The sequence below is a fragment of the Lepidochelys olivacea genome (assembly GCF_965140295.1).
Source record: "Lepidochelys olivacea isolate rLepOli2 genome assembly, chromosome: 3".
Taxonomy (NCBI): Eukaryota; Metazoa; Chordata; order Testudines; family Cheloniidae; genus Lepidochelys; species Lepidochelys olivacea.
This window is the reverse complement of record NC_140413.1, coordinates 119,420,365-119,447,873: the sequence shown is the minus strand read 5'-3', so window position 1 is coordinate 119,447,873 and position 27,509 is coordinate 119,420,365. Positions and strand designations below refer to the sequence as shown.

General features: G+C 42.5%; 1 long non-coding RNA gene across 1 annotated transcript in view; it reads left to right on the top strand.

Moving 5' to 3' along the window:
* Nucleotides 1-10,313: 10,313 nt before the first annotated feature.
* LOC311518913 overlaps nt 10,314-27,509 on the top strand; it is a 115,304-nt gene continuing 98,108 nt past the window's right edge. Inside the window, exon 1 of the long non-coding RNA XR_014711139.1 lies at nt 10,314-10,567. This is a non-coding gene — a long non-coding RNA (uncharacterized lncRNA). The remainder of the gene's footprint in view (nt 10,568-27,509) is intronic.

The window sequence follows — 27,509 nt, the reverse complement described above, 5'->3', positions numbered from 1 at the left end:
CTTCTTTCCTCCTTTCCTTGATAACTATTCTTTTCTGTCTTTTTAAGTCCTCTTCCTTCACTAGATTCCCCTCCCTTCCCTCTTCTCTCCACAGTTTACTCTCTCCCTCTAATTTAGATTGGCATACGTTCAAATAACTTACTAATATAACTCTGAGCAGCAGAAGCAAAGGGAAATAGCAAACAACTTTTGTATTGTGCTAGAAGGAATTAATCAGTGTTACTGAATTCTGTCTGTTCAAAAAGTATCTGGAGTAGTTGTGAGTTTTTCATTTTCAGTAGTTGAGACTTTCCCTCGTTCTTAGCTGGTAGACTGACAAAGCAACCTGATTAAAAATGAAATGATTTCAGCAACTGTGAAATAGTGCATGACTTAATGGACAACATAATGTTTACATTGGTACTGATTCTAACAGCATGCTCTTAATTCAACATAAAACTATGCTCTTCTAAAACTCTGGTACAAGGAGAACCCTTTTACAGCCAATCATATTCTAGCCCTATAAAGAATTACAATATCAATCTAAACTGGCATGTAAGGTAAAGCTCACCCCCAGGCAGCTTAATTTTACACTGTAAGCAAGGGACTTACTCACCCCTTAACATCAAGAATCATAACACCGTGATTACTGCATGTAGATGCGCACAATCTCAGGAATCAATGAATGTTAGTGCTATATTTATTATCAAATCCAGTGGCTTTTGCAATTAACCCAATATGACATCTGCATGGAAGACTTAAATTAAGGAGCATCACATTACACAGAGTAAATCAATAAAGTGAAAATGCAGGCGCTGACAACACTTACAATTTGGCCTGTTATTACAACATCCCATTTCTTTGAATTGAAGGTATTTATACTTCCATTGAATCACAGCTGATATTCAAGTACTGCTAAAGATCATGATGTACAAAAACATAGCATCTAAACCAGAAATGACTTGTGTACACCACAGCTAGTTACAGCTATCGGAAAGACCTTAAAAGGTAATTTCTCCTTTAAGAGCATGTCTGGCAGTCTAGTATACATAGGTGGATCCTTCTCCTTTAAGACAAAGAAGGACCTACCCATGTGCTCTAGAATGTGAGACAGGTGAGCAGAGAAATCGACAGTCTAAAAAATAAATTTCACAGTATTGGCTAAATATAAGATGTGCCAATTATAACATCTTCTGATTTTTATAAAATAAAAACTGGGTTTAGCTTTGTTTTTCTCATGATAACTGAGCTGATGAAGATAATGAGATTTATGGAAACTGAAAGTTAGTTGAAATTTGAAATAGTAAGAAAACAGAGCCTCTTTATTATTTAAAATAATAAAAACCCAAAATATTATTGGTTATCCCAGATATAATCAGTATGAGCCACATCACTATCCTTCCAGACAATAAGACAGCGGGCATTACATTGGCTGTACCTGAATAAGTTGGTGTTTTACAAATCTGAATGAGAGGAAAAAGGTCTCTTACTTCTAACAGCTGGAGACATGTTTGATAACCTGAGTTCTTTAAACTTATTTGAAGTATGGCCCAAAATGTAGGTTCTGCATCAAATAAGTCATTACGAAACCTAAGTATAATAGAAATGTTTCCATTTAAAAAAAAATTCTAATGGAAACAATTTTTGTTAAGAAATAAATCATCCCTATAGTGTCTGTAAAAACAAATTATGCAGATTATGCTATTATTATTATGATGCTAGAATCTGAGCAGGATATAGATTAGAAATAAGTGAAACTCACTCATGTCTTTTTATTGTCCAACCCAAGAGAAACTCAAAATAGCGATATGGTCCAACCGTCAGAGTTTGGGAATTGTGGGAAATACATACACACAGTGTTTGACATATTCTGCTGTAACTCTAAGGTATTAGAACCTTCAGATTGAACATTTGGTTAATGATATAGTCCCTGATCCTGAGCCACTGAAGTTCATGGAAGTTTTGTCATTGGTTTCAACAGGTACAGGATGAGGCCTTAAGAAGCTTCATGTTTCCCTGCAACCTCCCTCTTCTGCAAGATCTCTTTCATCCAAGATGTTCTAGTTGTACTGCTGTGTTTGCTTTTCTCATATACTATTTCTCATAACTTATGAAATCTTAAATAATGTTAGAACATACAAATAAAATTTCAGATCCACATCTGGACTTTTCCAAAACTGGAGAACAGAACTGGAGAACAAACTTCGGTTTGGCTTATCAGTGAGTGAGGGGTCAGCAACTACAGAGGCTGAATTGGTATGAAAACCTCCCAATGTTCTTAGGTGCTCAGGAATGGGGTTTGGGGTCAACCCTACAACTTCAGTAAAAAGTAAATAGGCACCCTAAAGAGTGAAAAGTACATTACATCTTAACAAATTCCTTCAATTTTAACAATCTAAGGTGTTATTTGTAACAAAGACATTATTTAATATTATTAAATATTATTTAATATTTTGACCTTTTAACATGACAGAGTTCCTTTTAAGTACAAATAAAATGAACTCCAGCGCCCCTCTTTTTTGGGCTTTGGTTTTTTATCTGTAGAGCTCAACTTCTTTAAAAAAAGCAAAATATTTAAAAGCAACCTCCCCTTTTTAAGCATATCTGTTCTTATCCACGCTAAGGGGAAATCCTTGTTTAACACTGGCTTAGTTAACATGTTTTCTAACACAATACGTTTTTCCCCAGTGTGGACAAAGTCTCTGAAAAGTAGGGCTGCAGCGGGAGAGCTCGGAAATGGAACAGAATTCCTGAAGAACTCACAGGACTTATATGCTGCATCTTTGGAAATTGCTGCTATGGCAGCAAGGGAGTGAACTCCTACCATAAAACTAGCTGACCTGCTAAAAAGAAGAAATTGCAAACAGCTAAACAAGGAGGTGCAAGAGAGGGGGAAATATGACTGCAATGGCAGAGAGCTCCAGGTGGTCAACAGACAGATGCTTCAAACTGCTTATGTCAGCAGTGCAAGCCTACAATATAGGAACATTCTCCCTCTCCATTGCAACCAAGTGCTGGAAGATGGAAAAAAATATCTTTGCTCTGGCTGTGACAGCAAGACTGAGGAGACAGCATTGTAAGGGATGGACATGTTTGCATGGTAAATATAGGGAGAATTCATTCAATAGAGATCGAATTGCAGATGGAAATATATAACAGGTTATATGACGATGGCAGTGAACTAAGAATAAACACAGAGTTTACCTGTTCAAACAGCCATCTCCTCTTGCACACAGTGAACAGAACAACAGCAACATATTCTGCGTAGATGTGTCTGAGAAACACAGAGGTCAAAAAGTTCCTGGAGATCTCCCCTACCGCAAACCGTTGAAAGGGCTGAAGCCTATTGCAAATAGCAAGGGAAAATGGGGTCTCTCCTTTACAACACATTCTTCTATCAAAACACTGGTCTGTAAATTTGTAAAATACATTTTGCATAAATGTAATAATTTGGATAAAATACATCTAATTTAGCAACAAAATGACTATATGGAAGCACAAAAAGGTCAAAACCACATCTACATTATGCAAAAAAAGGGCAGGGGGCTGCTGCAGGGAAGAGTAATTTAGTAAAGACAGACATAACCTTCCTTATATTATTTAGGACATAGTTGTAGTTTGGTTAGCCCTAAAAATACATCAGTTGCATCTTTATAGGGAGCAACACAAGGACTTATTTAAATTGTGCAATTGTGTTTGTGCCCATCTCATATGCAATATTGCCAATCCCATCGTGAATGAAGTATCAAAAATGAGATTTAAAAAAATCATAATACATGTGGGGTTCTTTTTAGTTTCTGAGCCATAGATTACACTTGTCACATTTTCAAGTTTTTTCTGCAACCATGAGATCTAGAAACATACTTTTTTCTTTTAAATGAAAGCTGAGATTCTCACATAATAATCACTTTACTCCAGGAGCTGAGGCTTGAAAAAAAAACACCACCAAAATCCAAATAACCAAATACGATGAGAATCACAATAAAATCATGAGAGTTGGCAACACTGCTCATGAAAATTAGGACAAATAAAGTTTCTTTATAATTAATAACCCTTGCCTAAATCACTGATACACGTGATCCAAGATGAACCACACATTAGCTGTGAAAAATGGTAAAACAGCCGGCAAGGTATATACTTGTCAATTCATGTAAGAAGTGCTGTACAACTGAAGGTGTATGTGCATAGGATACTGAAAGGCTCAGGTGAGTGGTAAAGGTGAAGGTTCCATATCCTATGTCTCTAATTCAGATCCAGCATAGGGTAGTAGTGGCCGAAACTGGCTACCACCTCAAGCAAGCCCATTTGCTAACCTATGGTGAAATCAGGCAGACCACTCAACACTGCAGACCACTCAACACTGCAGACACACACACACGCTTAACTTTGTTAAGCACGTGCACAAGTCTTTGCAGGATCATGGCTGCCGTAGTTTAGCTCCAGTTTCCTGTAGACAGATGTCCATGTCACAAAACTCACTGGCATTAACTGGAATGCTTGTTTGCATTCTAAATAAGGAGTCCAGGGCTTAAAAGGGCAGACACTGAAGTAACCTTCATTCCTGGAGGAAATTCCTCCAGATAACGTCTGAACATGAGGCAGAGTGGCAAGTGCTTGCACTACTACTGCCATGCTGTATCTGCTCCGGGGATCAGTACAGACTTGGGTCTCCAGAGTTGTCAGGCCGGTACCTCTTACAAGCACGAAAGGCCTGATCCTGAGAAATGCTTAGTGACCTTATTTGAAGTCAGTGGGAGTTCTGACCTTTTACACAATTTGTAAAAATGCATGGTTCCTGATATCCAAATCGGAATGTCTGTGTTCTCTCTCTCTAGAGAGAAATGTATCGTGTTTGGAATTTACATTGTATCTTTCAGCCAAGGGTCTTAAAGCAATTTGAGTAGATGGGTAAAATGATCCCAGCTTTACAGATGGGGTAGCTGGGGAACAGAGGGATGATATGACTTGCCCAAAGTCACACAGCCAGCCAGTCAGTCAGTGACATAGTGGGAACAGAATGCACATCTTCTGGTCCTGTGCACTCACTGTCAGACAGCACTGCCTTTCCTACCATTAGATGTCTTTTAACAAGTGCAGTATATCTGGATAAAGACAGACCATCTGACTGTGTTTAAAACCAAATGTTTAAGAAGTTTTAGCACCATTTTTGGTCTGCTCAGAGCATCCTTGGCAAGGGGGAAGGCCAGTGGACACACAGCTGTCAATTACTTTCCCTTCAGCAGGCAGAGGGAGTCTGATCCCTGCTCAGGTGCAGAAGCAATCCTGAGTCTGAAGGAATTAACAGGAAAAGTCCCTGGCTCTGAGTCAGTGCTCACTTCTTGAGGCTGTTGTGGGATTGCAGTGAAAGGTACAATTTGTTACCGATTTTAACCTACTTGGATTCGTTTTCTTTTTGAAAACTAAGCTCTCCTCTTACCCGCTTCTCCTTAAGATCAGTGAAAAAGTTGAAGGTAAGAGAGAGTAATTCCCCCACTTCACTCCCAGGGACAGAGCCGCCCAGTCCTGCGCTCCGTGTGCCAGCGATCTCCAGCCCGGGCTTTGCGCATTGCCGGGCTGCTCCTCCAGTTCAATCTATTTCTCTGCTGCAGCCCGGAGAGTGAGGGAGGCAGAATCGCACGCAATCACAGGATCCTTACACCCTTAGCTCACATGCACAGACCGAGCGAGCTAGGAGGACTCAGCACCCACTCATCCCCTCCCCAAAGACCAGAGTGCTCCCCCAGACCCCGTGCACCTCAAAACCATTCCTTCCCGGGCAGTCAAAAGGGGAAGGAGGGCACCCTGTGGGAGCTGGAAAACAGGGACTATTTTCTCTTACTGTGTCCTCTCCTAGCCTGGTGTAATGAACAACATTCCTAGGTTGAAGGCTTCTCTCTGCTCTGTGCCTATTAGCTGTTCCAGCTCCCTCCCTCTGCTGCTTGTTTTCCGCCCTAATACAGATCATAGAGAAAATAAGCATTTAAAACCCCTTGCAAAGTGACCAGGAGTTGATCAAGTTAAGTGTTTAAGCCCCAAGATTTGCAACGATGCATAGTTAGCACTGTTAACATTATTGTTTCCCCTTCAAAGTGCCAAGAGGCAGGGGGTGGGGGATCTGCCTGCAATTGCTCCCCATGCATCAATAGTTGTCAGTAAAATCAAACTGACGTCATCCTTGGGTAAAAAGATCTGTCTCTTTTGTTCTCATTCCCCCCTCCAATCCCCCCCCGTTGCAAATCAAAAACAAGAACATTTGCAAAAAATAAAAATAAAACAATAACAATCCCTCCCCCCTCCCACTTTAATTGCAAATGCAAAAGGAGAGCCGGAATTAAAGATCCTGCCTAGGCTGTGCTAAATTTTAATGAATGCATCAAGCCTTTTGATCTCTCTGAGTCAGTTGGGTTCAGTTGTGCCGGAAGGTTAGTTGCATATCCTGGCTGATCTGAAATTCGATCGGCAGAGGGGGCAAAGAAAAAGAAAAGCATTTTAATGGGAATCAATAGAGGATCATAGGGTCCTGGAAGGAAATACGTGTTGATTAAAAATGCTATGTGATTTTTTTTTATGTGCACGCCTTGCTTAAAAAACAAAAAGCACCAAAAGCAAGTACTCCGCAAAACAGAGAGAGAGAGAGAGAGAGAGAGAAGGCTGAGAAAACGGCTTTCCAAATCACTCTCTGTGGGCTTGGGTTTCAGAAATAGGGAGGCAGTCAGCAGACCAAGAGTTTGTGTAATGCTTCAAGCTACAGCGCGCAAATTTAAAGCAGTCGGCTCCAAACGACATCATAAATCCTTATTGCAAATGCATTTCTACTTCTACACTATTTACTCGTGCATTATTAAAAACAAACAAGAAAACCCAACAACTTGCTCCCCACCCCTCACCTCCAAGCCGCAGGAGACCATAGTAACTGACACAAGGGGGAAGCCCTGTGTTTTGTTCCACTCACAAGTTTTCCCAGTTAAACTTTCTGAACATCATTTTTGCCACTATTCAGGAAATATTGAGCTGAATGACTCCATAGAAATCGCCTGACTTTTTATGAAAAAGCAGGAATTAAAATTATACTTAACAAATGTTTAGAAAGAACTAAGTCACCTGACAGGTTTCAGAGTAGCAGCCCTGTTAGTCTGTATTCACAAAAAGAAAAGGAGGACTTATGGCACCTTAGAGAGTAACCAATTTATCCGAGCATACGCTTTCGTGAGCTACAGCTCACTTCATCAGATGCACATTGTGGAAAGTGTAGAAGATCTTTTTATACACACAAAGCATGAAAAAATACCTCCCCCCTCTAGCTCACCAAAGCTCATGCTCAAATAAATTGGTTAGTCTCTGAGGTGCCACAAGTCCTCCTTTTCTTTTTAAGTCACCTAATACTCAGACTTGATTCACCTGTCTGTTCATTAAAATAAAAACGAACCCCTAATTATAGTTATAATTATGTTGCTTTATCAGGGCCGGTGCACACACACATACACACACACGTTCTGACTGCAGTGGAAAATAACAGTGGAAAAAATTGTTTCCCAGAAAGTTGAAAAGTGACTTGTAGTGGGATATAATGTCTGAAGTCGCAGAGAGAGGACATTGTTGTCCCATGGAGGTCATATTTTCATCCCAAAGGAAAGTTTTCCTGTAAGCTAAAAATACTTATCTAGATGTATAAGCTTTGCTATCTTTTTCTCCTGTGATTCTACTTACCCTCTGGTAAGATTCTCTAGTTTAACTCAGAAAATGGTTCTTAATTATTTGTATTACATTAGTGTCTACAACCCCTTGTACTAGCATGTTTGTAATACACACACATGAAGAGACACTGTTACAACTAAATAGACAAGACAGACAGAGGGTAGGAGGGGAGACAGAGGCAAAGATGGGATGTGACTTGCCCAAGGTCACACAGCAGCAGTTCAGTCGTCTCCTGACTCCTTGGTCAATGCCGCATCCACTAGGCCACACTGCTTCAATAAATGTTTTTTGAGCATCCCTGTCAAGGGCCAGCTGCAGTAATAGTGACATCCATCCTGGATAAATATAGCAGAACATTTCCCTCAAACTTTACAGTTTTTGCCGATCCATTTACTCATTCATTCTTACCAAAAACATTATCAGGCATAGGTGCTGGAACTAGGGGTGCTGCTGAACCCCTGGCTTGAATTGGTTTCCATCACACACAGAGTTTACAGTTTGGTTCAATGGCTCTCAGCACCCTCATTATAGAAATTGTTCCAGCCCCCCTGTTTTCAGGCATATCTCTTGGTGTACCAAGTGGTGATTACAAACATTAGTTTTTACTTTTAATTTCTTTCCATTTCTCTTAAGTATTTATTGACGAGATTTAAAGACCACATATAGCTATAGAGGCTGCATTTTTCCTCACTCTGTTTTGTTAAACCCCTCCCCGCCCACTCACAATGGTTATCCGTACATCAGTTAATCTTTATTTTATGGTGCTCTTTGGAGTGAATTTGTGACAGGAAGGACATTCTTAGGTAGCAGAGCATGCAATCGTTGAGGGTAACAGTAATTTAATTATACAAAGGAAGGGGGGAACTACTAGATGGAATTCTTTTCTTTTAAAATGATGACGACAATAGTAATAAACTCTAATAAACTATTGCTGCTCACTGCAAAACAAACTACAATAGGATATTGGATATAATGAGATGCCATTGTCACTTACTAACATACAAACAGATGGAAGACAATGGAAGGTCAACTATTTAAATATTTTTGAACTTCCCTCCCATTTTAGTGCTCAAGAAAGGTACCAGATTAATATCCCTACAGCATGAAGGGCTTAATTTATCTACAGAACAGGTATAATTGAAGTATCTTTCCCACACTCTAGCTTTCTCCTCACTGTCTCAAACCATTTTTTGGAGAGACCACAATTATTGCCTTAATCCTGCAACCATTTACCCACTTGCTGAATGTAATACATGGCAGGTAGTCCTATAGAAATCAGCTGGACTACAGAAGTACATAAAGATAAGCCTGTAAGTCTTTACAGGGTCAGGGCAATAGTGGTAGAAGGCTACTGTGGGTACACTACAGTTAAAAATCTGCAACTAGCCTGTGTCAGCTGACTCAGGCTCAGGCTAAGGGGCTGTTTATTTGTGGAGTAGATTTTCAGGCTCAGGCTGGAGCCCAAGCTCTGGGCTCACCCGCCCCCCCTTTGCAGGGTCCTAGAGCCCAGGCGTCAGTCTGAGCCAAAACATCTGTACCTCAATTAAACAGCCTCTTAGCCTGAGCCCCTTCACCTAAATCAGCTGGCACAGGCCACCCATGATGGTCTTAAATTCTCAAAGATTATTTCCCAGGGCTCCCCGCTTCCATTCAGGGCTCCGGGCTTTAGCCATGCAAGAGGGGGAGGAAGGCAGGCACGGGGGCTCAAGGCTTCAGCCCCTGCGGTGCACACCAGGGCTCAGGGCTTCAGCCCCGGTGCACACTGCGAGGATGAAGCCCCTAGCCCCGACACCTCCCATGGTACTGAAGCTCTGAGGCCCAAACTCCTGCGCGTTTGAAAATATTTACTGGAACTCGGCTCCAGTGGGCTCCGGCTGAATTTAAGCCCTAGACTCACGGGTCATTAATCGTAAGTGTAGACGTATCCTGAGTCTCAGTTTAGTCCTGGACTATCTGGTGAGACTGCTCCCAAGGTTGCTAGTTATAGTGGTTAGTATTTTATTTTTTATATGGAGATCTGCTAGGAACAGGAATGAGACACCGACTCATTTCACACAGGCCAGCAAATAACCTCAGGGGGTAACTACTTGTAGTTGTTCCTAACCTGGACTAGATTATCTGGAAGTTAAAGGCTCTACAGGCCTGTAACACTGGGCTATTCTGTACCCCAGTCTCCGCCATTGTTTTCAATTGAGATACCACAGGGATGTGCACAATCAGTGGAGAAATGGAAAAGAAAATTGACTACCGAGAGCACACCATGTGGGGCTGCTTGCTGCTTCCTGCCTCCCTCCTGAAGCCACTTCCCTCATTAGGGATGTGGGAGTTTTTGAGCAGTAATCCAGCCTAATCACCCATTCCAAGCCTGTTTTACCATGGGCTCCATGCACATTTCATCAGCCCTTCTCCCACTTTCTGATGATCTCTCCCTTTTCCTTTCGTCTTTTTTTGCCTCAGCAACATACCTATTGGTGGGGTTTCTTTTTCTCCTCACTTGAACATGAACAGGGAGACTGGAAGAAGAGGAGACTTGCAAAGACAGGCCTGGAAACAGTGTCCCACCCACACTGAGGCACCTTGCACTGTCTGCCAATGAGATAAAATGGACAAAGGGCAGAAGAAAGAGAAATACAAGCAGAGTGAACAGAGTGATGGCTTACAGACGTTATGTTCTGTTACTGCTCCTGCAATGAGTACAGCATAAATGCCTATGCAGTTAGATAACCCCCCAAAGGCTGAAGAACAAATTAACAAAATGAGTTATGGCTGCCATAGTACCTTTAGCATGTTTCCTTTATTCCTTCATTGTTTCCAGTTATTGCAGTATAGCAAGTGAGAGAACACCAGCTATTCTGAGACACCTGGGTTAGTGCACTACGCTGAGTGGAATGAGGTAAGAGCTCTGTGGCAACTGTAACTGAGAATGTCTTTACTTTTATTAGTTTGTGTCTTAACTTTTATTAATCTTTTGGAGCCTGAGGACATATATACATTCATTCGTCTCACAGGTTTGAAAATGCCAGTGTTCCAAAGGTTAATTATATTTTTTTTACATATTTGCATATGTAATTTATTTTATACAACAGAACTGTTTTTGCAGTGGTTTTTGTATGACCACCATGTCATAACACTTTCCTGGGTTCAGTGATGTAAGACAGTCGGTGGTACATGCTTCTGAACATATTACAGAAAGCTGATGTAAAAACACAGTATGCTGAAGGGTAACATATCACAGGCATGCCAAGGTGTTAAAGTGTATTTAGACCCCTCTCCTTCCCAAAATACAAAAAATTTACGTTTCTCTTGTGCTACAATGTCTTCCCCATTGAATGATAGAAGAAACATTCCAGATTCTGTGCTGTGAGTGCTCTCCTTTCCCAGAGGCTGGCTACATCCATGCGTGTAGAGCTTTTGATTAGATCTGCTGTTTTGCCTATGGCAATCTTCCCTGCAAACATCCTTTGTCTATACATCATTTGAGCATCTACACATGATAATATTGCGACCTTTTTATTAAAGCAAAACAGTGGCTTTCTTCTCTATAAGCTTTTCTCCTTCCTCAGCTCTGTATCTGTCCCCAGGGGATGTGAGAAGGACAGGGAACTTTGAAAAACCTTTCACCCCTTTGTTCTCCTTCGAAGAATCTGGGAACAGTTTCTGTTTGTAAAGACCAAGGTAGACATTCATAAAAGGGGACCATTTTCTGAGCTGATGGCAGAAAGGTGGCCAAGTTGCTAAAAATGTTTTGCAGTATGTTAATAAGGTAACTTTTTTCCATAAAAGAAAACAAAAATATTTTGATACTTAATTTTTCTTAATTTACACGCTGATTTATGTCTCTCCCCCCCATTACTTTCTGGCACCAACCACAATAACATGTGTGTACTGAGGCAAGTAAGAGCTTTTTCTTTCCATTTTACTCTAAATGGAGTTTCACTATACCTGAGTTTACCATAAGCAAGTTCCATTGTATTCCCGTTAAATGAATAAAGATTTAAGAGTACTCAAAATGTGAAATCCAATAGAAGTGGTTTGTGTGAAAAAAGCAAATATAAAACATACTTTCCTTACAGTAAACCAAATGCTTTGCACTAAAACACATCAGTTAAAAGAACATATTTTGGTGTGAAGGCAGGTCATGCATCTATTTTCTTCCGGGTAGTGTAATTAGTAGAGACACATTCAATTAGTTTTTACTACAGAATTGTACTTTACACATGGACTGTGGCATAGATGATGTATAGTGAAGTCTCTTGCAAAATATGTTCCTATTTATGCTGATAGTAATAGAGAAAACCTACTAGAGAACACCATATCAAGGCAGTCATAAGTCCACCAAAGTTAAAAATGGAAAAAACCTGCTAGATCATCTAGGCCAGCCACCCCTCCCCTCCCCCCGCAAATGGACAATTGTTCTCTGCAGTACACCTTAATCCAGCCTTGTTTAAATGTCTCTGGTGATGGGGTTTCTATCACTTCCATTTGAAGATTATTCCACAGTCTAATACATCTGATAGTTGGGAAATTTTTCTGATATTCTGCCCAAATTTTTGTTTTCTTAATTTCATCTCCTTATTTCTAGCTCTACTACGTTGAACAATGCTAAGAAATTCCTCTCTGTTCTCTCCATTCACCCTTCCTGTATTTGTAGACAGTTATCATTTCCCATTGATTAACTGTCACTTGGCTTTATAAATCAGTCTCTCCATCTGACTAATCAGTTTTGTTGATGTTCTCTGAACTTCCTCCAATTTGTCTACATCTTGCATGGAGGTGTCCAGAAGTTAATCCAATATTCCACCTGAAGTCTCACCAGATTCATATAGAGAGACACTATCACTTCTCTGCTCTGACATTATCCCTCTGCATATACAGCGCCAGATTGCCTTGGCCTTTTATACTGACACATCTCATTGCAAAGTCATATTCAATTTGTTGTTCACTGTCACCTCTAGTTAAGGTGCCACAAGTACTCCTTTTCTTTTGTCACCTCTAGGTCTCTTTTGCTTCTTTCCGGGTTTCTCTTTCTCGATGAATATCTGTGTTTCTGATTATTTTTACTCAGTGTATTAGTTTTCATTTTTCCAGGTTGAATCTCACCTTTTATTTCCTGCCTACCTTTTTAATCTCGTTAGTTCCCTTCGGATTATTGCTGTCCACACTGATGTTCTCAGTCCCCATCCCCCTGATTAGTGTCCTTTGCAAATTTCATTAATGTTCCGTTTACCTCCTCTTCCAGATTATTAATCAAGATATTGAGTAAGATCAGACCTAAAACATATCCCTGCAGCAACCCAGCTCAATACATCACCCTCCGCCAGGGCTTTATCCATTGCATACTTTAATCAGTTTTCAGTCCATGTGATAGGGCTCATACCAAGTCAATTTAAATTAGATATTTTGTGAGAGGCGCCTTTAAAATTTCAAAGAGTTTTATGGGATTTAGCCACACAATTTGCCATTTCTTTCTCTTCTCAGGGTCAGAGCCACAGATGCTGCTCCTCCCAGTTTCCATATATGGCAATAGGGTATGAGGGAGAGAAGTGAGGAGAGATTTGTCCCTGGCTGATTGACAGGAGAGACAGAATGGGATAAGCAGTTCAAAGATGGTCTCTAGTCTTTATTTTTATTGTTAAAGGTTTCATTATCCTATCCATTTTAAAGTTGTCATTAATTTCCTTTCCTACTGCCTCATTGATTAATGGCCCTACTTTTTCTGATGCTGCTTTTTCCATTCATATATTTGTAAAAGCCCCTCAGATTTCCCTTATCCCCTTTGGCTACTATTAGCTCCTTCTGCATTTTTTATCCCCTTTTCTCTTTTCCCTGCAAGGTTCAATAGGCTACATTTTCTTATTTGATACCCCTGCCCTTTCTCTGTTTCCAACAGGAGAATTTTTTAATCTTGAAATTTTTGAGCAGAATTTCATGATGCTGAATCGGCTCTTTTTGGTTCCTTGTAGTTTATTTTTTTTAAGAAGAAAATCAGATTGATAATGGGTGTTCTCCAGACTTCCTTCAAATTCATCAACTTCTTTCTTACCTCCTTCCCCTGAACCTTTTTCATTATAATGGGATTTGGATCAGGTCTAGAGGACCCAATCTCCCCTATGTGATCTTGTGGGATATGTGTAGGCCTCTACTCTGCCATCTGGTCCCACTGGCTCCTGCCAGCACCTCGACACATGGCTTCTGTAGGGCCTATGCTTCAAGTAGGTCCCCTCCTGTGGGTAGGAGAAGGATACAGCCACAGCATTCTCATAAAACATCTTCGCCCCCTGATCTGTGGTGAGAGTAGTACCCCATAGAAGAAGTCATTTGCTCCAATGTAGGTTCTGAAATCGGACCAAAGGGTGACCATAGAAGGAAATGGCATAGGAGACACTAGTGTGAATTTAGCACAAGTTTATAGTTGTGACAGATTCTAGCAAGCACCCCTTCCTGGCGTCTCACTAGAATTGCTGTGAGGGGAATCCATGCCTCTGTGCTCTGGATTGCCTGGGCTGTGTTAAACTTTTGGAGCCTGCATGGAGTTCAGCCACTGATCCAATCCTGGGTCCCTAGGCAAACTCTCAGGGTGCAGATCTTCTGTCTGGCACAGGAACTCACTGCCCAGCTGCCTACTCTCTCTGGGCACAGCACTCACCATCAAACTCCCCAGTACTTAAGCACAACCCTCTCCCATAGAGCAACCCAAAAGGTGTGAAGCGTCTGGATACAGTTTAGTTCTCTCAGGGGCACGCAGCCAGTTGTGAAACAGTTAACACACACACACACACACACACTTTGCACTGTCAGACACCTTTATGCTCTTTTATACTTAAACCTATAAAGTACAGGAGAGTACAGATCATACAAAATAATAAACACTAAATGAATATCCCTTCCTCAGCTTTCTAAAGCATTCTTTGAGTGGGGGGTCTGAGTCCCTTGGTTTGTCCAGAGTCCTTGGAGCCATCTGGGCTCAGGAAAGCAGGCAGGGACCCTCTGCCCCATGAGGCTGCTACATGCTGGGTGACCTTTCCCTCCTGAATCCTTTTACCCAGCTTCTGTGACCTTGCTCTCTCTTACCCCATGCTGCTTCTTCCTGTCTGGTTCCCTGGTTCCTGTACATTTCATTATTTAAACCCCTCCTGGTCACCTGGTCTCTCTTGTCCTACCCCTGTTAAGTTTCTATCGTTCCTACCTTCCGCTATCCTTCAGGCGATTAAGCTCAAACTGGATTTCCCAAGGCCTGAGCTGCTTTTTAGTATATTCTTTGTGAGGGCTAAGGACTGTTCTTATCCGTAAGTATTTCCCATTGTCCCTGTCTGGTATATCCTTACTATGGAACTTATCAGCAATGGTGGATCCACATACATATCGGCGCTCAGGATTCAGCACTTTTCCCTAATACAACTTCATAATAGCAAGCAGATATCTAAGTTGTACAGACATAGCCCCAATTCATCACAATAGTCACCAAAACTTATTTGATGGTTAGGTGGCCCATATAAAATGGGTCAAGTTTGGAATGCTTTTGTTGGTCCCAATGTTGATCTCGGCAACAGAAGTATTGAAAAATAGCACTGCAGATTGTGCTGTCATTTGAGTGACTCAGGGCCTGATCTTTCCATTAACTTGAACGGACTTTGGATCTGGCCCTCAGTGCATTAAGCCTTGCCTTCAGAGGCTTTGCAGAAATGGAATTTTCTCCATGTTCTCAAAACTGCTACAAAGCTGGGCTACTCCTAGCCTGGGCTCTCAACACTTATTTTTTCTCAGTGCTCTTTCTCAACCTTCCCTTCCTTCTGCAGACAGGCACTTCCCTCACAGCACCCTTTCACCCCACATTGGTGAGTCAAGCAGTGCTACTTTCCCATCCTTACAGATCATTGCCATTTTTCAGAATTCATAATTTTCATTCACATGTTGAGGCGGGGGGAGAGGGGGAATGGAGAAACATTTCATGAACTGTTCTCCTTCCTACTTTTTGACCAGCTGTATTTATCATCCTTCGTTTCTGGTGATTGATATGGGGAAATTATCATCTCTGAATGGAATAAAATAAAAACATGGGGGGAAAAGGTTTTTGGTGTAGGTTTTTTGTCCCCTTTTCTTAGAAGGGAGAGGGACCTGTAACCCCCAAACCACAGCATCCTCTTGCTCCTGGTCTCCTCCACTCCTCCCAATGGCTGATCCCGCTCTCTCTTTCCCCTTGCTGCAGCAGAGACCTCCTTTTAGCTGCCAATGCTTCCCTGACCACCATTTTTTCTTATTTTCTCTTCTCAACTGTTAACATGGTGCTGCAATACTATGGTAGCCATAGAGACCTCTGTGTATCAGCACTGGCTTTTGGTGAGGGCAGATCATACCACTTTCATATATTGAATAGGTAAAGGAGTGAATGTGGGTTGGCAGTTAGGGTTGCCCCAAGGAAAAAGAATTATGGAATGAAAAGTCCCAAAATGAATGTGCAGATGGAAGCTTCTGGACAAAGTCCTTTTGGAATAGCTGATTTATTTGCCTAAAGGAGGTAAGAGAGAGATGCTCCCCAGTGCTTGGGGAGAGGTGGAGCCTATACTCAGACATCTCTGGCTCCTCTACTGGAAGGATGAAAAAAGCTCTGATTTACATTTTGTTCATTGTATCAGGAGTTCAGTAATGATACTTGACACATTACATTTTTGGGTGGGAAGGTAGTATTGCCTAGTAATCAAAGTTGTGGATTAGGGGCCATGGCTCCTGGTTTCCATTCCTGGCTCTGCTGGTTACTCACTGTGAGACCTTGGGTAATGTGTCTGCCTCAGTTTCCCTCTATGCAAACTGGGAATAACAAATACCACCTACCTGTTTCACAAATGCACTGAGAGGCTTAAAGTTAGTAAGGTTGGCTGAGATCCTTGGATAAAAAGTGGTCTGGACAGAGGATTACTATATTTTCATTATAAGCCTTTTGTACAAAGCTTGTCTTTCAGTGATAATATCTGTAGGGTCTGTTTTTCAGAGGTGCTGAGCAGCAGTTCTCGTTGACTTCAACTGGAGCTGTGGGGCTGAGCGCCTCTGAAAATCAGGCCCCAGCGTTAAATAAAAGCATCTAATATTGCTTTTTTGCTGAAGTATACACTGTGCAACCCAGCATTTTCCAGTTTCAGATAACTATAAACCATAAACGTGAACTATAACATTATTAACTTAGCTATAAAAGGTTTTTTTCATTAAACTAAAAGTCTGTCTTTTGGGGCAAGATGTATGATAGGGTTAGCGGCTTGTGGGGAGGGGGGAGTGAGGGGCAACAGCTTGGTCATCGAGGGATAAATCTCTCCTAATCTTAAAAGTGAGACAAACACAGACTTTTTCTTCTATTTCTCTGCAAACTAAGACCATTGTGTTTCCATCCTTGGCTGTGTCAGCAGTGATAGCCCTTTTTTCCAACATTGATTGTTGACTTCCCTTGACACCATATCACAACCCATTAGTGCTGAAAACTGACAAGCCCAGCTGCAACAGCAAAATGGCAAGTTCAAAAGAAAAATATACAAGGGACAAAGACAGAACACTGTTCATATAAAAAAAGTTGTGTTTTTTTGGTCTTACCTCTGTAAAAGTCAAGAAAGTGGATATTTTAACCAAACCTTGAAGTGTGTTTTTCTAACTAACAAAATACTCCTCTTTTATTTCTTTTAATAAGGGCTTCAATTTCTGTTTTACAAGGGCAGCTACGTCGAGGTATATTAAAAGAGAATCTCACTTTAAGATGCTTTCAGGAAATATCTTGCTGATGTCAATATATTGTATGTTTCTTTTTAGACAGCGACATTTCAGATAAATTAGCAGCTCAGCAATTCCTGGCTTCTGAGGTCCCAGCTCCAGGCCTTGGCACTGTTTGCTAAGTAACATTTTTTTCCTATGGAGTAATATAGTGTGTGTCTGTATTCTGGAAGGTACAATAATGGTAATGGCAAGCATTCCCAGTGATTGTACACATGATTGCCCAGGGGAAGAAAATGACAGCCTCCATAGTTCCAATAGGCCTTGTACTTGCAGAGATATAGAGCTTGAGCAAGGGCAGGCAACTTGTCAAAATCTTAGAGCCAAGGTCCCTGCTTGATATTACTCTAAGGGCTGCAAGCACGTTTTGCTCTGTCAAAGCCCAAAGAATGCTGCACCAAACAAATGGAGCCCATCAGGTATTGAGGCACTGCCGCTAGTTGAAAATGGTTATAGGGCAGCAACAGAGACAGAAAACTGGTGAGGAACATTTTTTTGGGGGGGGGGCGGGGGGGGGGAAGCATGAAAATCAAAATAAGAAAAACTGGATCAGGAACATGTCTGAAATCCTGAAGAAGGCAGCGAGGTTACCCAAACAAACAAACAAACCCCACACCCTGTTAGCAGTGATGCGTTGTTTTGCATAAAACGAATTATGTAGACATGTTCTTTCTAACAAATAGCTTTGGAAACCCAAAGGACGTTCACCCTACACTCTCTCTAAATATATTCAACCCTGTCATTGCAAGTATAAATGGGTTCCTTAAAGCTTTTATGGCATCTAGAGCCCCCAGCGTCCTAGGGCACAGCACAGAGACAGTCCCTTCCCCAAAGTGCTTATGTTCTATATTGACACAATGGACAAAGGAGGCATTATTAGCACCCCCATTTTACAGGTGAGGAACTGAGACACAGAGACTAAGGACTAGTCTATACTAGAAGCACGACACTGGTGCAGCTGCACCGATGCACGTCTGGTGAAGACACTCTATAAATCCATCTCCATAAGAGGCAGTAGCTATGCCATCAGGAGAAGCTCTTCTGCTGACATAGCACTGTCCGCACTGGTGCTTAGGTCAGTGTAACTTCTGTCGCTCAGGGGTGTGGCTTATTCACACCCCTGAGTGATATAAGTTACACTGAAGTAAGTGGTAGTGTGGACCTGGCCTAAGTGAGTTGCCCAAGTTTACAGAGTGAGTCCATCGCTGAGCAGGGAATTGAATCCCACACTGTTGAATTCCCAACAAGTGCCTTTACCACAAACCATTCTTGCATTCAAGATTCCTTTCTCTTCTTCTTTCTCCCCTAGTCAGTGCCACCTAAGGACTTTCTGAAATACCCAGTGACACTCCTGATGTGTCTTTTTTAATGTGTTCTTTTGGGATAACGAAAGGGTTGGATCACTTTTTCCTTCACATGCTCTTACAATTTAATTGTAGCTGGTTCTCAGGAGGTTTTTCGTATAGTTTGCATAATTATGCTACATTTGGAGAGTAATATAGGATGGGCTCATGCAACATTTGAAGCCATATCAAATAAAAGTCCTAGCTTTATAGTGGCAATCTCGATTGTGAAAAGGCCTGTCTGGCCCACCCCAGCCACTCATGCACCATTTTATAGCCCTGCATGGATACAAAATTTGTATCCACATCCAATCAGCAATCCACAAAAATGGTCTGTGGCTATAAAGCAGATATTTGCAGGGTTCTAACAATTTTATCCAAATGGACAACGTTTTCAGAAACACTCAAGCATCCAAAAGATACAAATGGCCTGATTTACCACTACTGTTCTCCAGTTTTACACTGGTGTCACTCTACTGAAATCAGTCGAGCAGTGGTGAATCAGGTCCCAAACCTCCTCAGAATATTTCAGTGAGAGGAAAAAAGTGAAATACAAACCTTCAAAATATGTAACATTGGGGGAAGCAGATTTGAGCCTAACTGGACTAAGTCTAGCTTTTGCACTCATTAGTTCAAATCAATCTGATCTACATATCTAGGTTTTAATATGGAGCTTGTCACTTGAGTTTTTATCTGTGAAGAGCTAAGTTTAAGTCATTACTTTAGTCACATGTGAACTAAGTTTTGAGATCTCATCTTAGTGCCCAGTGATCATTTGTCAACATTATAAAACCAGTTTAGTGTGGGTGCTGGGGAAGCTTGGAGAGAGAGCTTGGCACAAGCAAGGGTATTTCTATATCTTCTTCAAGATTCAATACTTCTGCCTGAAGCTGAGCATGTTTCGCTATGCTGGTCCAGCAACAACAACCCTCCCTAACATTTCATCTGTTCATCTATGCACCAGCTTAAACCGTTGTAAATCTAACAATAAAAACCCAATAAGAACAGACAGCACATAAATGGCAGAAACACAAGTGGTTCTCAGAAATGATGATGATGTCTGCTAGGGAATGAATGACTGTGGGAGAGTATGTGTTATACATCTGTCTGTTGAATGATTGTGGGTGGGTTCGTGGCTACTATTGTGGAAGGCATGCAGGACCAGATCGGTGGCAATGACAGGGCTTATAAATTCACAGGCAAACAGCTAAAGCCTACAGGCAAATTTGTGGAGGGGAACTGTACAGGTTATGTACTCTATAGTTCTTCAGACAATGAAAAGGATAGAGGACCTGGACACCGGGGCTATTGTTAATGGGAGGTGACGTATATTTTCAGAAATGGGGATGAGGAAGAGGGGAAACCTGCACCATCCTGTACTCTGGCCAGTGCTCTTAGTCCTTCACTATGATGGACATCAAATGAATAAACAAATATATATTTTAAAAAGGGAGCTGGAATCCTGCTCTACTTAGTTTTCTTTGATTCATGCTAATTGGGAAGGGTTTCCTTCGAGTGTATTTAGTGTCTGTGCTTGATGGTCGCTCCTCCTGATGGGGAAGGACCCAAGCGTTTGGCAGTGGATCAGATGTCCAAGCAGCCCCATTTAGGGGTGGCCTGCTTGCCCCAATTCAGAGAAGGTCCTAAAGAGGTGGACTAAGAAAGCTCTCTTCCAGCTTCTTCTTTCCTGGCTCTAAACTGATCATTGCTTGTTGGAGTGTTTGCACTATGTTAACCGGACTTGCACTGAAAGACCATGAACTTTGGAAAATACCCATAATTGATAGAGAACTACATCAACTGAGTATCATAATTGCAGCTCTCAGTGAGACAAGACTTTCGGATACTGGATCACTAGTTGAAGTGATCTACCACTTCTGCTGGTCTGGGAAACCTTAAAATGAACCAAGGATATATGGTGTTGGATTTGCTGTCAAGAAGTCTGTCCTCAGTGCATGTTCCCCTCCAGTATTTATCAATGAGAGGATCATGCAGCTGGATGTGAATACGAACTTGGGAACCCTGACTCTTCTGTCCATCTATGGATCAACACTTGGCTTCTCCAAACAGCAAAAAGATGAGTTCTATTCTCAACTCGAACAAATCATCAAGAATGTTGCCGTAAGGAACAGACTTGCTGTTCTCAGTGATTTTCAGTGCCCTCGTTGGTAAGGACTGGGAGCATTGGGGATACATCGTTGTCAACATGGCACAGGTAGCCTCAGCGAAAATGGCCAGCATATCCTAGAGCTTTGCGCCACTTGTGAACTGATAGTCCCGAATACCTATTTTGCTGGCAGCAAGGTCACATGGAGGCACCTCTCCTCAGGACGCTGGCGTTGGCTTGACCTCCTCCTGATCCACTGCAGAAACATTCGCAATGTACTGTATGCGCGATCAATGCACAGCGCTGATTGCGACTCTGACCGTGCCCACGCCCATCTCAGAGCCCAGGTCAACTGACTCGGGCTTGTGGGGCTCATGCAATGTGGCTACTGAGAGGTGTGTTGGCATTCCTGCTTGGGCTGGAGCCCGGGCTCTGAAACCCACCCCCTCGCCAGTTTTCAGAGCCTGGGCTCCAGCCTGAGCACCAGCATCCACACAGCTGTTTTTTGCCCTATAGTGTGAGCCCCTCGAGCTTGAGTCAGTTGACCCTGGCTTTGAGGCTGCTGTGGGTTGTTTTTCTTTTTTTTTTTGCAGTGTAGACACACCCTCAGTGAGTGGCCTGGTTTTCAAAAATGCTGAGCGCCCCGTAACTGCCATTTAAGTGAACAGAAGTTGCTGGGTTCCCAGCAACTTGCACAATGAGGCTACTTTTGTAGCTGCCTAAGTGTAGTATTAGGTACCCAGTTTAGCAAATCTTCGCCCATATGGGTCACACTTGATATTAAGGTTCCGTGTGTAGATCATTAATAAAGAGCTAATAAATACTTAATAGATGTTTTAATAAATACACCTCTATCCCGATATAACGCGACCCGATAGAACACAAATTTGGCTATAACGCGGAAAAGCAGTGCTCTGGGGGGTGGGGCTGCACGCTCCCGGTGGATCAGCACGTCAGAGTGTCTGCCTCCGACACGCTGCTCTGAGCGGCGTGTTAAGGGTGCCGGACTGGGGCCGAGGGGTTAGATAAGGGGTAGAGGGTCTCAGGGGACAGGGAGCAGTGGGGGTTGGATGGTTTGGAGGTTCTGGGGGTGGGGCGGTCAGGGAACGGGGGCATTGGATAGGGCATGGGAGTCCTGGGGGGCCTGTCAGGGGGCAGGGGTGTGGATAGAGGTCGGGGCAGTTGGGACAGGGAGCAGGGGGGCTTTGTAGGGGGTGGAATCCTGGGGATGGAATCCTGGAACCCTTAGGGACGGGGGGGGGTCTCTGGAGGGGGTAGTCAGGGGACAAGGAGCGTGGGGGGTTGGATGGGTTGGGAGTTCTGAGGGGTCAGTCAGGGGGCGGGAAGTGACTATTAATAATGGAAATGCTCGAGGCCAAAGCAAGTTCGATATAACACGGTTTCACCTAGAATGTGGTAAGATTTTTTTGGCTCCCGAGGACCGCGTTATATCGGGGTAGAGGTGTAGTTAATTAATTGTTATAGATAGTTATAGAATCCAATAGGTGGTTTATAACCATGGCTTATATCTATCTCTAATGCCTCCTACTGATCCATCCATAACACATCTGTTCACATCTGTAACATGCTTATAACATCTACTGATAATTGATTAGCCCTTTATAAATTATTGCAATCAACTGGAGCTATGGGAGCTCTGAAAATCCAGCCATAGGAGTCTCAAATTGGGCACCCAAACTCTGGGGCACTGTAAGTTGGTGGGCTGTTTCACCAGCCAGAGAGTGGATATAAAGCTCCAAGTCTCAGGTCTTTTAAAGCCCTAAACAATTATTCCCTGGGTGTTTTCTCCACTTTAGCTGTTCACAAGGGGAAAAAAATCCACCCTTCCCTGAGCCCTAGATTCCCCTTTCTTTTTATACTCTGCCCCAAACAGCCAGGTGACCAGCTGGGACCTGTTTAACTCTTTGCAGTGTAGCCTGTCAGTCACCCCCAAATTAGTAGACATATTTGAAAATCTAGTGCTTAACCTCTGGGTTTTGTTTTCTCCATCTGTAAAGACACAACTTTGATACAACGCTTTGTGAGCTTTGGAAGAAAAGCACTTTGTATGTGACCAGTATTATTGTGGGGGGTGGACTAATAGGAATTGCAGTACATTGATAACATTCTGCTGGCTACACTCCTGTGGATCTTGGTGGACCTGTGGGGCATAGGAGCAAAACTGTGGCTCATTCCATAAGAAGGCAATTCTCTTCACCATCAGAGAAAGACTGGGAGAAAAACTCAGTAATGAATTCCTCATGGAGTTTTACTCCTCCCAAGCTCTCCTCTGGGTTTTTATTTGGTACAGGTATGTCCAGGCCTATGATTCTGCTAAGATTATACCCCAATTATACTGAATCCATTAAAATGTTCATTTATTTTCTTACTCTCTCTCCAAAATGTTCTGCAAAGATATTTTGCCAGCCTTGTTTACATAAACTCTCCATTGTGCTTTGCATTTTTATTAAATAAGGTAGGTATTTGCAATATCTTGTAAATTGACAGGATACAAATTGGTGGGAAAGCAGGCATTAAAGAGCCAGTGATGTGTCCTGGTAAGCTTTGAAAACATTCTATTTAGAACCAATTTTGCAGACATATTGTTTATGTTTCTGTTCCCCCCCCCCTTCATTTGTTACGACTAGGGAAATTTGCATGAAAATTGCATGTTGTTTTTTCAAAGGTTGTCTGCTTCTCCTGTTTGTTCGCCATCTGAAGTTTCAGTCCTTGGTTTGTGACATCACAGGTGATTGCTGTGGACATGAGTATGATCCCACCAAAAAATAAGGTTATGACTTTAAGGGACTGAATAGCTCTGTGGATTGGCAATGGGTTTAAACAATTACTTTTAGGTCACAGGTTCAAATTCGGTCCATTTCACTAGTGACTGTAAATTGTTAACCACCTGATGTGGTGGCAGGTAGCAGCCTGTGTAGAATGGGGATGGAAGCCTAAATCCAGTTCCTAGTGTTCAGGTATGTACATCACACTAAAGTGGCACTCTTGCTAGGAGTTTCATCATAGATTCCCCAGAGTTTCTGGCCATGGAGACTCTGCTTCCCTCTCATCCCTAGTCAGCGTTGAGATGCATTGGAGGGGCAGTGCAGAGAAGCTTGCACTGCTACTTTCCATGCCATAACAGTTCCTTGGATAACAGAGCAGCTCAGTCTCCATCAATGCAAATCCAACACCTTTCATGAAAACTACATCCTCTCAATAAAGGTGTCTGTGTGGGGTGAGATATCGTGATTCCAGGTGTGGAATAAGCAGTAATAAGTTCTTAAGCATGTATGATGAAAAAACATCTTGTTTTCATCTGAACATTTATAGCAATAACAAATGACAGAAACACTGGCCCGACACACAGAAAAATCTATGCCACACAAGCAGAAAAAAGGTTTCAGAGTAACAGCCGTGTTAGTCTGTATTCGCAAAAAGAAAAGGAGTACTTGTGGCACCTTAGAGACTAACCAATTTATTTGAGCATGAGCTTTCGTGTAGCTCATGAAAGCTCATGCTCAAATAAATTGGTTAGTCTCTAAGGTGCCATAAGCAGAAAAAAAATCTAAATAGAGAATATCTTTCAAAAAATGTTCCAGGAGTTGTCAACTGCCCTTTAAAAGCAGCCCCAGACCTATTCCAATAGCAGACGGAGAGCCTTGGGAAGCTAACTTTCCTTGCCACATTCATCCAGACATCACTGGGCACAACTGCTTCCTTCACCATTTCCTTCCTGCTCAAACTCATTTCCCACACCTCTAAAATGTCCTACTGAAATTGACGTATTGATCAAGTCACTGCTCCTAACCCCTGGCAAAGAATGAGGCAGGTGAATTGCTCCTGTAGGGAGCCATGCTGGTAGAATCTATGCTCACCCAGCAGGAGGGACTTCAGAAGAGACACAGGGGCTGCCCTTCCTCTCCCCTAGACCTGAGCTTGTCATTTTTGTCATTTGTATGACACACACAGCAGCCTCCAGTAGCCTGGGGGCCCTGGGAGCCTGCGTTCTTGTCTGAGCTCATCTCCCTGGCATAGAAGCCCAGTGCACTGCTGCCCTCCTGCCACCATCGTGTCTTCCCTCCTTTGTCTCTGGACAATGCTCCTTTAAAATCTTCTTTTCAGTGTCTTTTGCGTCACTTTGACAAAAAGGCTCATTCCCACTGACCACGTTAGCTGATGTCTTTTTCCCCCCCCTTTCGCAGCAGCGATTTTATTTGGTACCAGTGGGTTTTTTTTGTAAAAGGAATTTAATTGTAAGGTTTTATTTTGTGCCTATTCCTATTATTTTTTTCCATAAAGAAAGACATACCAAATGACTTGTCTACTTTAGGTGCATTTCAATAATTGTTTGGGTTTTTTTTAAAGGCTCTGTCCTGCAAAGTAGATTTCCATCCCCTGAAGAGCAACGTGACGCTCTCTGACTCCAGATAGGCAGACAGGCCTAATTCAGCTGTCTGTTGCACAGAATGGTTAAGTGGTTTTGTAAACATTCTTCCCTAAAATGTGGCAGTTTAATGGGTTGTCATCAGAACAATGTCAGTTTCATTGGAGCCTGCTTGGACCATAAGGGCTCAAACCTGTCGCCAGTGCTAAGCCCGAGGCCAGGTCTACACTACAAACTTACCTCAGTATAACTATGTTGCTCAGGGATGTGAAAAATCCACACCCTTGTGCGACACAGTTATACCGACCTAGCCCCCGGTGTGGACAGAGCTATGTTGACAGGAGGGCTTCTTCCATCAACCTAGCTACCGCCTCTTGCAGAGGGGGATGAACTCTCCCCTCGGTGTAGTAATGTCTTCACTATAGCACTACAGCTTTAAGTGTAGACCTGCCCTGAGTAACCGGTTTTGGTTCAAGTGAGTTCCGTAGGGACTGGATGGTGCAGGATTATACTGTCCTCCTCAAGAGCTGTGCCTCAGCTGCACCTGGAGACCTCAGGCTACAATCCCTTGTGATGGGATGTCCATCCCACACAGGATTGGAAGGGGTTAAAATGGCCAGGCTGGCCAATTAACTCCCCAGGCTGCACCTGGAGTGGGAGCCAGGGCACAGGGAATGAATTGATTGCATGCCGGCTCACTTGTGCAGGAACAGGTGTGGCCTATAAAGCCAGGAAGCTGGCTACGGATGGGGGGCTGCAGGAAGGCAGAGCTAATTCCCAGGATGGCCATCAGGAGGCACCGCCAGCAGTGAGTGAACCCCTTGACATACCCCCATCCACATCTGTACTCACATGCTATGGGCATGATAGCTGGTGGATTTATGTAGTCATGGATCCGCTGGGCTTACCCCTGTTCCTGCCCTAAGCCATCCCCAAACCCTGTTGTGTGGTAACGTTCCAGGAGCCCCTGAAGAACTCAACTCCATGGATCACACAGCAGGGTGGGGACCTTATGGGTAGGTTGCCCCAAATTCTCCCCTCCCTGCAGCCAAATCTCATCAGTTCCACTGTCTGGGAGGTCCTCTGCAAGACTCGAGTAGAGGGGCATGATTTGACCCACCTGCTGTTGAAATATATGACTACATAGAAGAGCTAAATCAAACTGGCTTTCAAAGTCTGTTTTAGGATTAGGAAACAAAATTATTTTGTTCTGGTGACAATCCAATAAACTCACATAATTTAGGGAAATCAATCTTACAAAGTTGCGCAACAGACAGCTGAATTAGCACTATCTGTCTACTGCATATGGATTGAGGCAGCCTGACACTTTGGTCTGCAGGGGGAAGTTCTAGTTGTTTGGCGGAGACATTAAAAATAATATTTCAGTACACCTATAACAGACAATGATCACATTCTCTTCCTAAAGAAAAAAGTCCTAAAGATCAGTGTAACTGAAAGCGTAGTTTGAGATCTAATAATGAGATCATTTGTTGCCTAAAATTAAGGTAAATTCTACCTTCTCCACCATTGCCGCAATAAGATAGATGCTGGTTCTAAAGCTGAAACCAAAGAGATTGTTTCCAGAGTTCCAGTTGGAATGGTGATAAAGGTTGAATTCCACTTTCCATTCTAACACCATTGTGTAATGTCTCATAACTTTCTCAAACAAATTGTTTTGTGGCTGAAACTTTCCCTGATGAGTCTCAATTCAAAGATGATTTGCCTCCTCCTCCCTTAGACTGAACACAGAAACAAGCTACCTATTGATGGTACTTCTATGGCCCCCATAGTATCTGAATGTTCCGCAATCTTTAATGTATTTATCTTCACAACACCTCTGAGAGGTAGGGAATTTTTATTATCCCCATTTTACATATGGGGAACTGAGGCACAGAGAGACCAAGGACTTGTCCAAGGTCACACAGGAAGTCTGTGGCAGAGCAGGGAATAGAACTCATGTGTTTTGAATCTGAGGCTAGAACCCTAATCCATCTTACTTCTTTGCACATAAGTGTACTAAATGGCAAAAAAAACCCGTTTGTTAACGCAGAGTTCAGGTTGCCTGGTACTAGTTCATGCCCTTCCAGAATGTAGCACTCAGCAAAACTGAAAACCAGGAAATACAGAATTAAGGTAAATGCCAAAGTAACCTAAACTCTGCTCCTCTGGGGCTGGCAATAGCAACTGGGAATTATCTGCATGCCCTCCAGATGCATTCACTGTGTTGGGTCTAGCTCTACTGAATGCT